This window comes from Urocitellus parryii, chromosome 7, assembly GCF_045843805.1.
Source record: "Urocitellus parryii isolate mUroPar1 chromosome 7, mUroPar1.hap1, whole genome shotgun sequence".
NCBI lineage: Eukaryota > Metazoa > Chordata > Mammalia > Rodentia > Sciuridae > Urocitellus > Urocitellus parryii.
The window spans coordinates 130,843,982-130,857,571 of NC_135537.1; the positions used below are offsets into that span (position 1 = coordinate 130,843,982).

At 43.6% G+C, this 13,590-nt stretch overlaps 1 pseudogene; it reads right to left on the reverse strand.

Moving 5' to 3' along the window:
- Nucleotides 1–7,354: 7,354 nt before the first annotated feature.
- Nucleotides 7,355–8,307, reverse strand: LOC144256235 (olfactory receptor 3A2-like; annotated as a pseudogene).
- Nucleotides 8,308–13,590: the final 5,283 nt, after the last annotated feature.

The following is a 13,590-nucleotide window of genomic DNA, read 5'->3' on the forward strand; positions in this document are numbered from 1 at the left end:
AGGAATGCTGCTCACTGCCTGGTGGGATCGTGGGGTCCCCACAGGAGCCATGCTGCATGGAAGCTGGTGCCTGTGCGTTCTTCTATCTTTTTCACTCCAATAAAAATATCTTTTCTTTAGAATTCTTAGAGTTAATAGTGCTGAATCTGACCTTTTCAGCTGTGGCAGATTGTGACAAGCTATTGTGGTTAGAGCACACTTAGACATTTTCCCCACGGCTAGGTAAAAGTTCTGAAGGTTAAACATTTGTCCTGGGGAATAAAAGCCCACGTTGACTGGAGGTCAGTGGAAAGCAAATGACCAGTGTGGTTCCTGTCAACACACCTCTCTTCCCAACAGGCACTAGTAGTATATAAAATGAGATTCCCTGTCTGAAGCTGACATGGGAAGGCAGGTAGAGATAAAGAAGGTCTGCTGGCTTTTCCATGTCAGGAGTAGTAACCATTTCCCCTTGTCCTAAGTAACACTATACATTGTCATTTAAACAAAGTTTTATTTATTACATGGGTAAAAAGTGTATCCTATGTTTGTCATTTGAATTGCTCTGATGTAGTAATGAATCTTTCCTAGTATTAGTGATTTGAAATTTTTTCTCAATCATTACTGTGTTATATTTTTCAATTTCCGGTACCATGTATGCCTTAAAGACTAGGTTCAGAACTAGTGTTCAAACTGTGTCTGCTCTAATTTTTGCTGATTTTGCTTTGCATTATGATATTTAAACTCTGTTCTAACAAGATTGTCTGTATAATCTTAGTAAAGTTAGCTCTTCTAACAGGATAATGTTAGTCGAAGTCTTTGAGATGATGGGTCCTATAGAACCAGTAAGGTGGAACTTAGCACTGAACTCCAGACAGACTTGCCCTGAGAAAATTTCCTACTGGCCTCTTTGTTCCTCATGTGTGACCTGGGTCCCTGAAGTTGGCCCCTATAACCCAACATGGGACCAGGCCAACAACCAGAACAGGTTCATCCCCAGCATTGAGGGGCAATCAACTTCAGGATGGTTGGTCAGTGATACTTTCAGAAAAAATATCTTAATTAAAAGAAGGAAATGTAAAAATTGATTATATAAATACAGTTTTTAGTTGTACCCAACCACAGAGCCAAGAGCCCAATGGGGAAAACATTCAGGTTGCCAGCATCGATTCCGAGAATTACTCCACAAGGCCATTCCCATGAAACAATCAGCTGTGACTTTGATAGTTTCACTAGTAACTTAAGATGAAACTCCCCGCTATGATTTTCAAACTAGTTTTACTTGGTAGCTGCAGCCACCTGCCAATTGGAGCCCACCAGCTTCTGCAAAATGCTGCAAGTGCCAATAAGCTTCCTCTCAAACAGCTTATAGTGTTCTTCTTTCCTAATAAAACACTTAGACTTCCTTTGTCATTCAATGCACTGGAGGCCATCCTTGTCTATGTGTGCATGCCCCAGACTGCAATCCTAATTTTTATATTATTCCCAAACAAAATTTTTATACTTGGAAATTCATCCCTATGTTTAATTTGACCTTGGCACATGGAATCCTTATGTATATCTCTACTTCAGAAATAACCATGATCTTGAATTTTGTGTTTGTCATTTTCTTCTTTTTTTGTAGTTTTATTACACATATGTATCCGAAAACATGTGCATTACTTACGTTTGCAGTGTTTTGGAATTAAATGTAAATATTGCCATGTTATAAATATTCTTTTAAAACAGGTGTATGGAGGTAAAATTTACATACAACATAATTTACATAAAACTTAAAACATAACATTTGATGATTTTTGGCAAATGTACATATACTAAACTCCACCACCACAACCAAAATGCAGAATGTTTTTCTTCTCTTGAGTTTCATGGTTCTTTTGTCATGAATCCTTCCCTTCATTACGAGACCTAGGCAGCCACAGATCTGCTTATTTCACTATAGATTAGTTTGTACTTTCTAGAGTTTAAGACAAGTGGAATCATTTATGCCTGACTTCTTTCATCAGCCTAATGGTTTAACATGTAGGCATGCATTCCCTTCTGTTGTTGACTGATGCTCCATTTGTGTCCTGTAACCCACTGATGGGAATTTGGGTGGTGGGTAGGCAGCTTCCACAATGGCTCCCAATGATTCTTCCTTCTGAATTCATGTCTCTCTACAATCCCCTTCTTTGTTGTGGGCCAATTTGTTTTAATAAAAAGAATACATCAAAAGCAAAGGGATATGTTTTTGGAGATGAATTATGATAGACTATTATTTACATCTCTTTACTCTCTGGTCCTTTGTCTCCTTGATCTGAGGAAAGAAGCACCATATTTTTGAGAGGCCCCAGCAGCAAGGAAGTGAAGGCAGCCTCCAGTCGACAGCCAGCGAGGCCCCAGGACCCTCAGTCCAACAACTGAGGAATTGAATTTCACCAGAGACCACGTGAATGAGCACAGACACTTCCCCTTCCCCAGTCCAGCCCTGGGAGGGCTAGATCTCAGGATGACCCTTGGGCTCTAGGCTCATGAGAAGAACCAAATCTACTATTTCTGATGAAAATTCAGCAGCCAATAGAGATTTTCTGTAAGTTTAAAATCTACATCAGATTCCCAAGACAGCATAAAAACAAGAATGTAAGATATCTCACTTATAATTTCTTAATCTTTTTTTTAAGGTTTACTTATTTCTGCTATCAATGAACAGAATTATGACAGTGTGATTTAACAATCCTAATTGGCTTCATTTTAAATTTTAGAATCAGGTAACACTTCATTCCATAAAACAGAATCAGTTTTCCTATGAGCCAAGCACTCCTCAAAAATAATTTGATGAGTTAACATCAGATTGTTTATGTTGCTCACACAAAATAAGGACAAGGGAACCTCACTATTTCACCAATTGAGAATGGCTGTTCTCCCTCCAATCCAGTTTTCTCTTGGAGGACCAGATGTGTCAGCTTGGTTTGATTGACTCCATGTCCACCCCCACCCCCCCGGAATATTGTCTCTGTTGAAAAACTGGCTTCACAAAGAAGGTGGCAGCAGGAAAATTTCAGAATCCAAAGCTTCAAAATAAGTCTCGGGCAGTGTGGGGTTATTTTCTGTCTCTGGGGGGATCATCTGGTGTCCAAGGCCTGGGGACAGAGGCAAAGTCCCCAGCTGCCCATCTAGGAGATGTCACTCTCAGTAGCGTCTGGTGTCCTGACCTGTGCTCTCCCAGGATGATGGTGGGTCAGGAGCAGCAGGTCACAGGGGCCCCCGACCCTCTGGGAGACAGAGCTCTCCCTGGGCAGACCCGAGGCTGAGGGTCAGCGGCCAGGGGAGAATCAACGACTGTCCCTACCTGTGGTCCCTGAGGTCCTGGGGCAGGGATGCATGAGGTAGCCAGTGTTACAAGACGTCCCCGTCCCCAGCCAGGCCAGGCGCCTGGCTAAGCAAGGAGAAAGACAGTGTCCCTCCTCAGGGTCTGGCCCCTGCCCCTGGTCTTACTTCCTCCCCGGCACTGCCTGGAAGGGAAGAAAGTGATACCCAGGGGAAGGCCGGGAAGTGAGGCCACCGTCACATTCAAGTTCAGGGTACAACAGCTCAGTCTGCCCCCCAACAGGCCCCATATTTGGCTCCCCTTCATGGGCCATGTCACTTCTGAGAGTCATGCCCTGCCCTTTGTAGGCACAAGGACCCAGAAGTTCCAAGGACACGTCCATGTTTGGGCCCTCGGATCAGGAAGTTCCTCAGGCATCCATGTTTAGGCCCTGGGACCTCAGGCGCACATCCATGTTTAAGCAGCAGGATCCGGAAGTTCCATGGGTGCACGTCCATATTTAGGCCCCCAGATCCGGAAGTGCCTCAGGTGCACGTCCATGTTTAGGCTCTAGGATCTGGAAGTTCCTCAGGTGTCCATGTTTAGGCCCACCAATCCAGAGGTTCCTCGGGTGCACGTCCATGTTTAAGCCCCAGGATCCGGAAGTTTGTCAGATGCACGTCCATGTTTAGGCCCCTGAATTCGGAAGTTCCTTGGGTGCACGTCCATGTTTAGGCCACCGGATCCGATATTAATCTTTATTGCATGTTAAAATGGTGATATTTTAGATCATTGGGTTAAATAAGATATGCTGTATTTATGTGGGTTTGTCTCTGTGTCTTCTTAATAATGGGATTTTTTTGGCACAGTGAAGGAACACTTGGCTTTTTTGTGAGATATTTTTATTGGAGCATTATAATTATGCACAGTACTTGGGTTTATTTTGGTAAAATCATATATGCATGGAATTTGGACTACTGCATTTCAATCCTTGTTTCCACTCCCTCCTCTCCTCTCTCCTCCTCTTCTCCTTCCTCATCTCTACTGATCTTCCTTTCACTCTTTAAATTTATTTATTTTTGATTGGTGCTTTCTTTTTTGTATGATTTCCCCCCCCCCACTCATACACTTGTTCTATTGATCCATTATAGTTGTAAACATTGATGGAATTTGTTGTTACACATTTGTATATTTGCACAACATAACAATATAATTTGGCCAATATCACTCTCTAGCACTCCCTTCACCCCTCCCTTCCTCCAACTCCTGGTCCCTTTCCTCTATTATACTGATTTTTATTTTCTAATTGACAAATGCTATCAAGTAAATGTTTCCATAATCAGGTATGACATTTCTGGAAAATCTTAAAATAAGTATATATATACATTTGGGGTACAAAGAGAGAAAACCCAAGGGAAATAGAACTTCTGCACTTGTCAGGAAATATTTTGGTCTAGGAGGATGGGCAGGAGATGAGAAAGAGGTAACTTTTCAGAAGTAGCCACTGCCAAGGCCCTGGGGACCTTTTGGGGTCATATGTAAGATGAGTTGGGGGCTGTGTTAAATGCTACTGGGGTACATGGAGTGATATAATGAAGGGTGGTAGATAATGCCCTCAAAATGTTTTTTGATGTTTACAGGCAGATGATAATACTCAGATGTCACTAAACACAAAGACTGTGGAGAGATGATCTTGTCCCACTCCCTTGTAGAGGAGGGAATGAGCCCACCATGGTCAGGAACCTGCCAGGACCACAGAGCAGAGGAGGAGCTGGGATGCTGTGAGTACAACCCACATCCCTAAGATTCTGTTCACAAGGATTTTTCCCTTTGAGAGAAGAATACTGTCTTCCACCCCAAAGTATCTGGAGACTCAAGAGCGTCAGGAAAGAGATACACTTCATCTTGTGTTTCATACAGAATTGTCAGGTGTGGGCCCAAAGGCAGAGAGGCTGAGGGCTTTGATGGCTGATGGTTATGGAGGATGATCTCCCAGAACACACATTCCCCCCCCCCCGCCTCACTCCTGCATGTCACTGTCATGCTGGGTCCTTCTATAATCACCCCCTAGCAGAGGACGCTGAAGAGGAGAAGTACCCAGGTAATGGCATCACGACACCTCTGTTTTTCTTGGTAGGAAGGTCAAGGCCCAACAATGACCTCAAAGCTGCTGAAGCAGGTTATTAGTCGGTCACACACACTGATGGAAGGGATTCCACACAATGACTTTCCTCCTCTTCCTCCTTCCCTGCCCATTCTTCATTTATTCTGCAGTCATTTGTTTTCTCATTGACATTCCTGAAGTATTTTGTCTGATTCCCCAAATCCCCTCATCCCTTCTCATCTCCTGTTCCTTCATGTTTTTTCCCTCACCTCTGTCCCTCCTTCTTACCTCTTTTGCTCACCATCCCATCCACCACTCTCCTCCTTATAGTCTCATATTCAATTTCCACTGCTCTACTCCAAACCATTCTACCTCCCGCTTTCAGATTTTTTTTCTTTGCATCCATCTCAGTCCATCCTTCAATCTCTGGTCTCTGAGAAGAAATCACAATGAGGCCAAGCCCCAGGTGCAGCCAGAGGACAGGCACAGGGACGACACAGCAGAGAGCCAGAAGAATCATCCAGAGAGTCAGTGATCCTCCCAGGGGGACTGGAGAGAAGACAGGAATCAGGAACAATGGGCTAAAGTTTGGCTTAACATCACGATGAGGAAATGTTCTGAGTTAGAGCTGTGCTGATGTATTAATAAAAAAAAGTTAGAAGCATAACCAAAAGTTGAATGGTTAGAAATGGGATAATGAAAAAAGAAGGACAGGCAAGGAGGCAGGAAGATGTGGTATATACTTGTTAAACATATTTAGGAAATGAAAGGGAATGGTAATTCAAGCACAAATAAGAAAATGTATTTAATAGCGAGTTTCACTTGTATGCCTTAAATCAAATATTCAGGTTAGTCCATGAAAGAAAGAAAGAGAGAAAAAGATGAAGGAGAGAAAAAGCGGTGGGAAGGAAGGATGCGTGGAAGAAAGGAAGACACACAGCACACAGATAGACATCACTATCACCCCCAGGGACATTTAATGATATGTAAAATTTCTGAGCAAGGAGGTTGGAAAAGGAAGGTTATCTTGGGTGTTTCACATTGAATAGGCCAAGAACCTGGCTGGGATGTAAATATTCTTTCAAAGGCTTTACCATATGTGTGAGGAAGGTGACCTATCAAATAGATAAAAATACATGACAAGGGGTGGAGATGGGTCATTATTTTTTTTTGATCTTAATATGGATCATGTGTACATTAATGTAATTTCTATTCTGTGGAGTTTTTCCTTATCTATACTGTTCCTGTCCCTTAAACATCCATGAGATTCTTATGTGACAGTGGAGAAAGGAACTGATCTTCTTGGAGTGAACGGCTAAGTTGAGTGAGATTATCCCTGGTCCTGGGCCTGTGGTTTTTAAAGAAAACTTTCTGCACTCTGGTCTGAAGGGAATCTCATATACCCACCAGAAGGAAACTTTACAGTGACATTTTTAGATACTTTAGCTGTGATAAACCAAATGGAATTTTCCAATTTCCAATGTCCCCTTCCATTTCCAATATCCCTTGACATTGATCCCAGACATACAGGGCTTCTGGGGCTTCAACTCCACCCAGAAAGTGGGCATAGTAAAAAATAAGGTAGCCACGTGCCCAGGTACCTTGCTTGGCAGTATCTAACTTTATAGCCCTCACACTTGCTTTTCTTTATAGCAGTGTCACTGTGTGATACACTATGTGTGGTGTCTAAATAAATCTTGCTGAATTTTACAGCCTGTGAGTTTCACGAGTCAAGGGACTTTTGTCTATTCTGTCCACCAATTTCTTCAAAGACAGTCTGAATTATAGAAGTAATTCAACAGGTACTTATTGAATGGGTAAACGAATGAATTATGCAGGGTCTCCTTGTAGGACAAACACATAACACTAGTCTTCAGGCATTAAGAGATAGGGAAAATGGTTATGGACCATTTTTAATTGATTGTTGCCTTCATGGCAAAGTTTCCTGTCCAGAGAAGGCAGGAAAGGAGGAATCCTGTCACTTCTCAGGTCAGCCACTGCCTTCTCACAAATACTCGCCTCAGAGCACCCTGCACATCAGGGTTTCTGAGGCTGTAGATAAGTGGGTTCAGCATGGGGTTGATGACAGTGTTAAAAATCCCAACCCCTTTATCCTTGTCTGAAGCCTCCTCTGAACCCAGACGCATGTAGTTGAAGATGCCTGTCCCATAAAAAAGGCAAACCACGGTGAGGTGGGAGCCGCATGTGGAGAAGGCCTTCTTCCTGCCCTCAGCTGAGCGGATTCGCAGGACTGCAGCTGCCACGTGGATGTAGGAGCTGATGATGAGAACCACAGGGGTTCCTGCCATTATGAAACCCACAGCAAAGAGCAGCAGCTCGTTGAGCTGGGTGCTGGAACAGGAGAGCTGGAAGAGCTGGGGAAGGTCACAGTAGAAGTGATTCACTTCTTTGGGTCCACAAAAGTTGAGGTAGTTAAGGCCACAGTATGGGTCAGTGCATTGGTGAAGGCACAAGCCCAGGACGCAGCCACCAGTATCCTCTGGACTGTCTGGCTCATGCTGGTGCTGTGGGTGAGGGGCTGGCTGATGGCCAGGAATCGGTCATAGGCCATGGCTGTTAACAGGAAGCAGTCCATTCCAGCCAACAGATGGAAGAAGAAGAGCTGTGTGAGGCAGGCACCATAGGAAATTGTACGCTTGTGGGACACAAGACGATCCAACATGGGAGGAACAGTGACAGTGATGCACCCAATGTCCAGTGCTGATAGGTTCCCCAGGAAGAAGTACATGGGGGTGTGGAGTTTGGGTTCCACCAAGATGGCTGCCAGGATGCTGAGGTTGCCCCCAACTGTGACCAGGTAGGCAAAGAAGAAGAGCACAAACAGCATGGACTGTAGCTTTTCTGTTTCCACCAGGCCCAGTAGAATGAACTCGGTGACAGCTGTCCTATTGATCCCAGCTTCTGGGTCCATGAGTTGCTGTAGTGAAATGTCCTAGGAGGGGGTATTCATTTATACAACATAAATGTTCTAAATCACTTACTTGCAAAGTCCCTTGGGAATGTTTCTACCTGTCTACGTGAATATTTTCCCACCCCCAACCACACCTTACTGGTCGACCTCCTCTATCACCTCAATACCTTCACTTTGCTCTTGTTAGAGATGCCTAGTGCTGCCCCCACTTCCTACCTCCCATAGTCTCCTAGCTGAAAGGGTCAGAATACTTGGCAAAACATATTAAAAGCAGACTTCCACTTTAAATGTAATAAGGTTTAGTTGAATTTCCCTACCTTTTTTTTTCCTCTGAGGGATGAGCTCAAACTAATAAGCAGATTTTTGCAATAGAAAAATTAATATTTTCAGAGAAACTAGAAAACATTTAAAAACATAATCTAGGTTTAAAAACTTCTCTAAAGAATGAAGTCAAGGTATAGCAGGAATCAGAAGACACCCATGAGTGTGATTGTCAGACCCACCAAGTATGTTTTTCCACAGTGAGGGGCCCTACTCTGAATTGTATGTTCAAAATCTCTAGTTCAATGAATTGCTAGTGTTCTTGTTGTTACTGAAGCCCTTATGTGTCTTTGGATTGCAGCTTGATTTAAGGTTATTTATTCTGTTAATATGGCCTCTCCAAAATCAAAGCAGTAAGCATACCCCAAATGTTGATTGCTTCTTGGTGTGATTAGAATTTTATATTGCATAGCATCTTGTTTTCTACTTGTTCTGCCCTCAGCTAGGCATGGTAGATTGACCAATGAGACATCAGTTTAAGGGGATATCCTCCAGTTAAGCAGGCATGTACACAGAGAGCCATATTGAATTGTCTTTTACATACATTAAACTCTGGATCAAAAATATCATTGTCTCTATTGCCCTTGGAATAAGCAAAGCCAGAGCTTAGTTAAAAGTAATGTCATTATACAGAAGCTTCAGAGAAAAAAGGAAAACAAAGGTGTGTGTGTGTGGGGGGGTTGCATCTCCTAAAAATCAAAGGGAGATCAGGATAGGAAAGGCAATAGGGGTGGGAGGCAGGAAGGGAGGAAGTGCTGGGTAGGGATATTGGCCAAATTATATCGTTATATTATATGTAGGTACAAATCCCATTGTCATGTACAACTATCATGCACCAATAACAACATGAGGAAAAGAATGTAATGTCATTCCCTTGCACAGAATAGAGCAAAACCAGAGGCTAGAAAGTTGCCGGAGTCTGGCAACTCACAGAAGGGAATGGGTGATAATTGAGGCAGTGCAATTCAAGGCAGGAGTGGTTCGAGAGAGATCGCAGAAATCAGAGATACTGTAATGACTGATATGACTGTCTGGGGATATGATCTCCAAAAAAAGTTTTTAAAAGCTCTTGGTCATAAAAAAGGAAAAATAACACACAGGATGGTGGCATGGACTTTGCTGGTCTTGGATCTGAGATGCATAGGAAGCAGGACTGAAGGAGAAGCCCTTGGGGGAGACCGACTGTACAGTCTTCAGGTGAGACCAGAAATACAAAAAGACTGCATGGTCAGCAGTTCCATGGCTGTTTATCAGCAGGGACTATAGAGAAATAAAGATAAGACCTACACAGAAGCAATCATGAATCAAGCGTTTTGTAGGAGTCTCAACCTTGGTTGTGTATTAGAAATATTAGTCCTGATATCTGGACTCCACCTCCAGGGTGCTTAAATCAGAACCACTAAAGGTGAGATCTGGGCATTAGTATTTTTCAAAGCTCCCTCCCGATGGCTGCTGTCTCGGAAATTCCACTCAATGAGCAATTCCAATCAGCAGCTCTTTCCATTTTCTTAAATTTAAGACATAGTCCTGGCTCATTTTACTTTGATAGTCCTTAAGAAGAGACAATAGTTTAAAAGCTGACATGCAGAAAAGTTACAGAAATTTGAAATGTCTTAAAAAACTTCTCTAAAGAATGAAGTCAAGTGAAAGTATAGCAAGAATCAGAAGACACCAATGATTGTGATTGTCAAATTGTTTGGTGGGTCTGACAAAGGTTTGGTGACCAACATTTCCAGCTATGATTCCTAACCCTCTGTTAGATGTGATTTCCAGTCCCCATGGTAATTGGATTTTTTCTGGGATGCTTTAAGAAGAAAATACTGATGCCCAAGCTTTTCATCAGGAATTCTGATCTAATTAGTTTAATTGATGGCAATGCATTGGTGAAGTCACAAGCCCAGGATGCAGCCACCAATATCCTCTGGGCTGTCTGGCTTATGCAGGGGCTGCTGGTGAGGGGCCAGAAGGTGGCTGGGGCCACAAGCTCTTTTAGGTTATACAGACCTTCTGTAAAGGACCCTCCACTTACCCTGAAAGTGCCCATGAGGATAGGGATGGCACCAACATCACATCATGGAGTGGCCTGAGGATTTTTCGAGTCACTTTATTAAAGTCATAGCATGGAGTATGAGTGTGTGTGTCTCAGGTGGCTCAAATGTCCAACCAGGATGGAGAATCTCTGATATATTTGCAATTTGAGAGGTGTGATTATGGCTTCTTGCTGCCATTTTCCTTGCTTCATCCTTATAGGGGATGGAAGGCCACCAGACCTTCTAGGTTATACAGACCTTCTGCAAAGAACCCTTCACTATACTTGCAGTGAACTATATAGATTGATCTCTATTTCAATTTCATCTCATTGCTCATATTTTTTTATAACAAGAGGTCAACTCCAATGTGAGACTACTTCAGTGACCAGTCTTTCCAGTGAGGTCTCCATCCTGTGTGTTCAGGACATGTGGTAGGGATACCTACCTGATTATCAACTGATGAAATTGGTAACTGATCAATGCTTTGCAAATGGACAAATCAGTGGATAATAACATTTTTTTTGGTAACAAACATTATATTAAAGTAGGTAACTGCTACCTATTTTCCCTCTTGGATTCCTTTTAAGCAGTTAATTATGACTCTGTGATTTCCACCTCCTTGCTCATGTTGCTTTTGCTGCCTGCAATGACCCTTCCTCAACTCAGCCAAAATATTTCAAGACTAGTCTCAATGGCTTGGCTGCTGAATTCATCTTTCCTGGGAACTCCCCCACCTGTTTCCTAAACCCCAACTACACACAATTTCTTGGAACTCATTTCTATTTACCTTTTGGTGGAATCATTTCTCAGTTGTGCACACCTGCCCTCCTTCTCTGTGACTTGAGGACAGAACACAAGTCTAATGAACTCTTTCAATGGAAAGACTCATCACCACATTCTACGCATAGTAGGTACTCAATATGACTTAAATAAACAAACGGATGGTTCAAATGTCCATGTAATTCCAGCAAAAGAGAGTATTGGTATTAGCTGGGTCATCCTGGAGGACTTTCTGAACTCATTGGAATTAGTCTAAACTTTCATGGATTAGTGCGAATTAAGGGAGGTGATGAGTGAGGGTGGGGTGCAAGGTGGTGGCAGGGCTGCCATTGTGTTGATGAGACAAGCAGGTCCCGTAGCAATTCACAGGACATATGATCTTACCCCAAATAAGGCTCCTATTATTAGGAAGGGTCCATCTTACAGACAGATGAGTCAGAGCCAGACAGAAGAGCCCCAAGACAGCTGCTGCCAATCCTCAGATGGCCTGACATTTGCTTGCTTAGTCCATGTGGGATTCTGACCCTCCGAGTTATCCAGAGAGTCTGACAGGCTCACCTGTGGCCTGCTGAGGAACTCTCCTGCATGACCACACAGGGGGCTTCCCTCACTGAGCAGCAACAGTCCCTGCTCTGGAACTCCGCCAACCCTACTTGCTCCCAGTGGTGAAAAGCTTGACCAGGACTTCAGCGGAGGGAAGCCTCTGGGCTTCCTGATGCAGGAGACCCTGGAGAGTGAACTGGACTCTGCAAATCCCCTCATACTCTCTCCTAAAAGTAACAGAGTGCATGCTTCATCCAAGAGACAGGGTTCTGGGCAAAGAAGACCAGAAAAGGAGCCAGGATCTCTGGCCCATTATCCCAACTTTCCCCCTACATCATTTTTTTCCCCTTTCAGGGACATAATTGCGCCCTGGATAATATTAGGTTTGGGCTGATGGCCCCAGAGGCCCCTTCTCTGTTTTGTAAGAGCAGAGGAAGGACTTGTGAGAATACTCACCTGGAACGGGAATAGAAGCCAGTTAGTTTTCTTCCAGAAAAGAACTGCACCCAGAAAGCAAGTGAACGGCTATATGTCAGGAATATAACTGAGGGAAGAGCAAGCAGACATCGCCTCTGTTGCTATCCTCCAGGGTGTTCAGACATTAGCTCTCCCAGGGAAGAGGAGAAGGATGGAAAACAAGAGACAACAAAGGGTAACATACAAGCCCCTCATACACATGGAAACATCTGGCACTTTCTGGAATTTAGGTTTTCTCTAGCTCTGGCTTCATGGGCAGGGAGTAGTGAGGGCAGGTAATGCAAGCTCTGCTTAATGGTGGGGCCACTGAGGCCTAGAGGCCTTGCTCATATCCTCACAGCCCCCCAGGGAGTAAGAGGGGTGACTGGGACTAGGCATGGGTTTCCTAAAGGAGTGTCTTCTTTCCTAGCTGTTAGACCAGGGTCTAGAATGGAGACAAGTCAATATCAGAACTTCCTTGGATATGGGGAGGAGGAGGAGGAAGCCCCAGAGAAAAGGCATGAGGAAAGGGAAGCCTCTTCAAACCCAGCTTCTTAATGACCCCTCGGGAATGTGGTGCTTTACCTCTTTCTCTCAGGGCCTTGTTATTGGGGCCACTGGGACCATGACTTGGGGATCCTATAATGACTTTGGAAGAGGTGGCTCAGAGCTATCTCATGGTGGGACTCCTGGGAGGCTGTCTACCAATATAATTCTCTAAGCCAGGCACTTAGAAATTGAGAGACCCCATGAAGATCACAGACAAATGAACTGAAGATATGAGAAGGTGAAAGGGTGTTCCAGCAACACCTATTCCCACTAATAATTCCTTACCCAACACCCATTCTCTGAGAGAGTATTCTCTCTTCTACCAGGGAGATCTGGTGCAGTAGGGAAAATATTATAGACAGATAGGCTCTTTGGGGTTTTAGTAGTTTTATTTTGTGCAAACTGCTGAACCCTTTTGGGCCGCAGTTTCTTCATCCATGAAATGCACATATCCTCTGCCGTGGATCATGCTGTGAACCTTAAATAAGTAAGATTCATTAGTCTTCTAGAAGGAATTTGACAATACATTGACCTATGCATTGATAATACGAGTTTCTGTTACGCACATAGTTATGGAACCAAGAACTTCACAGTCTGGAAATCCCTTTCA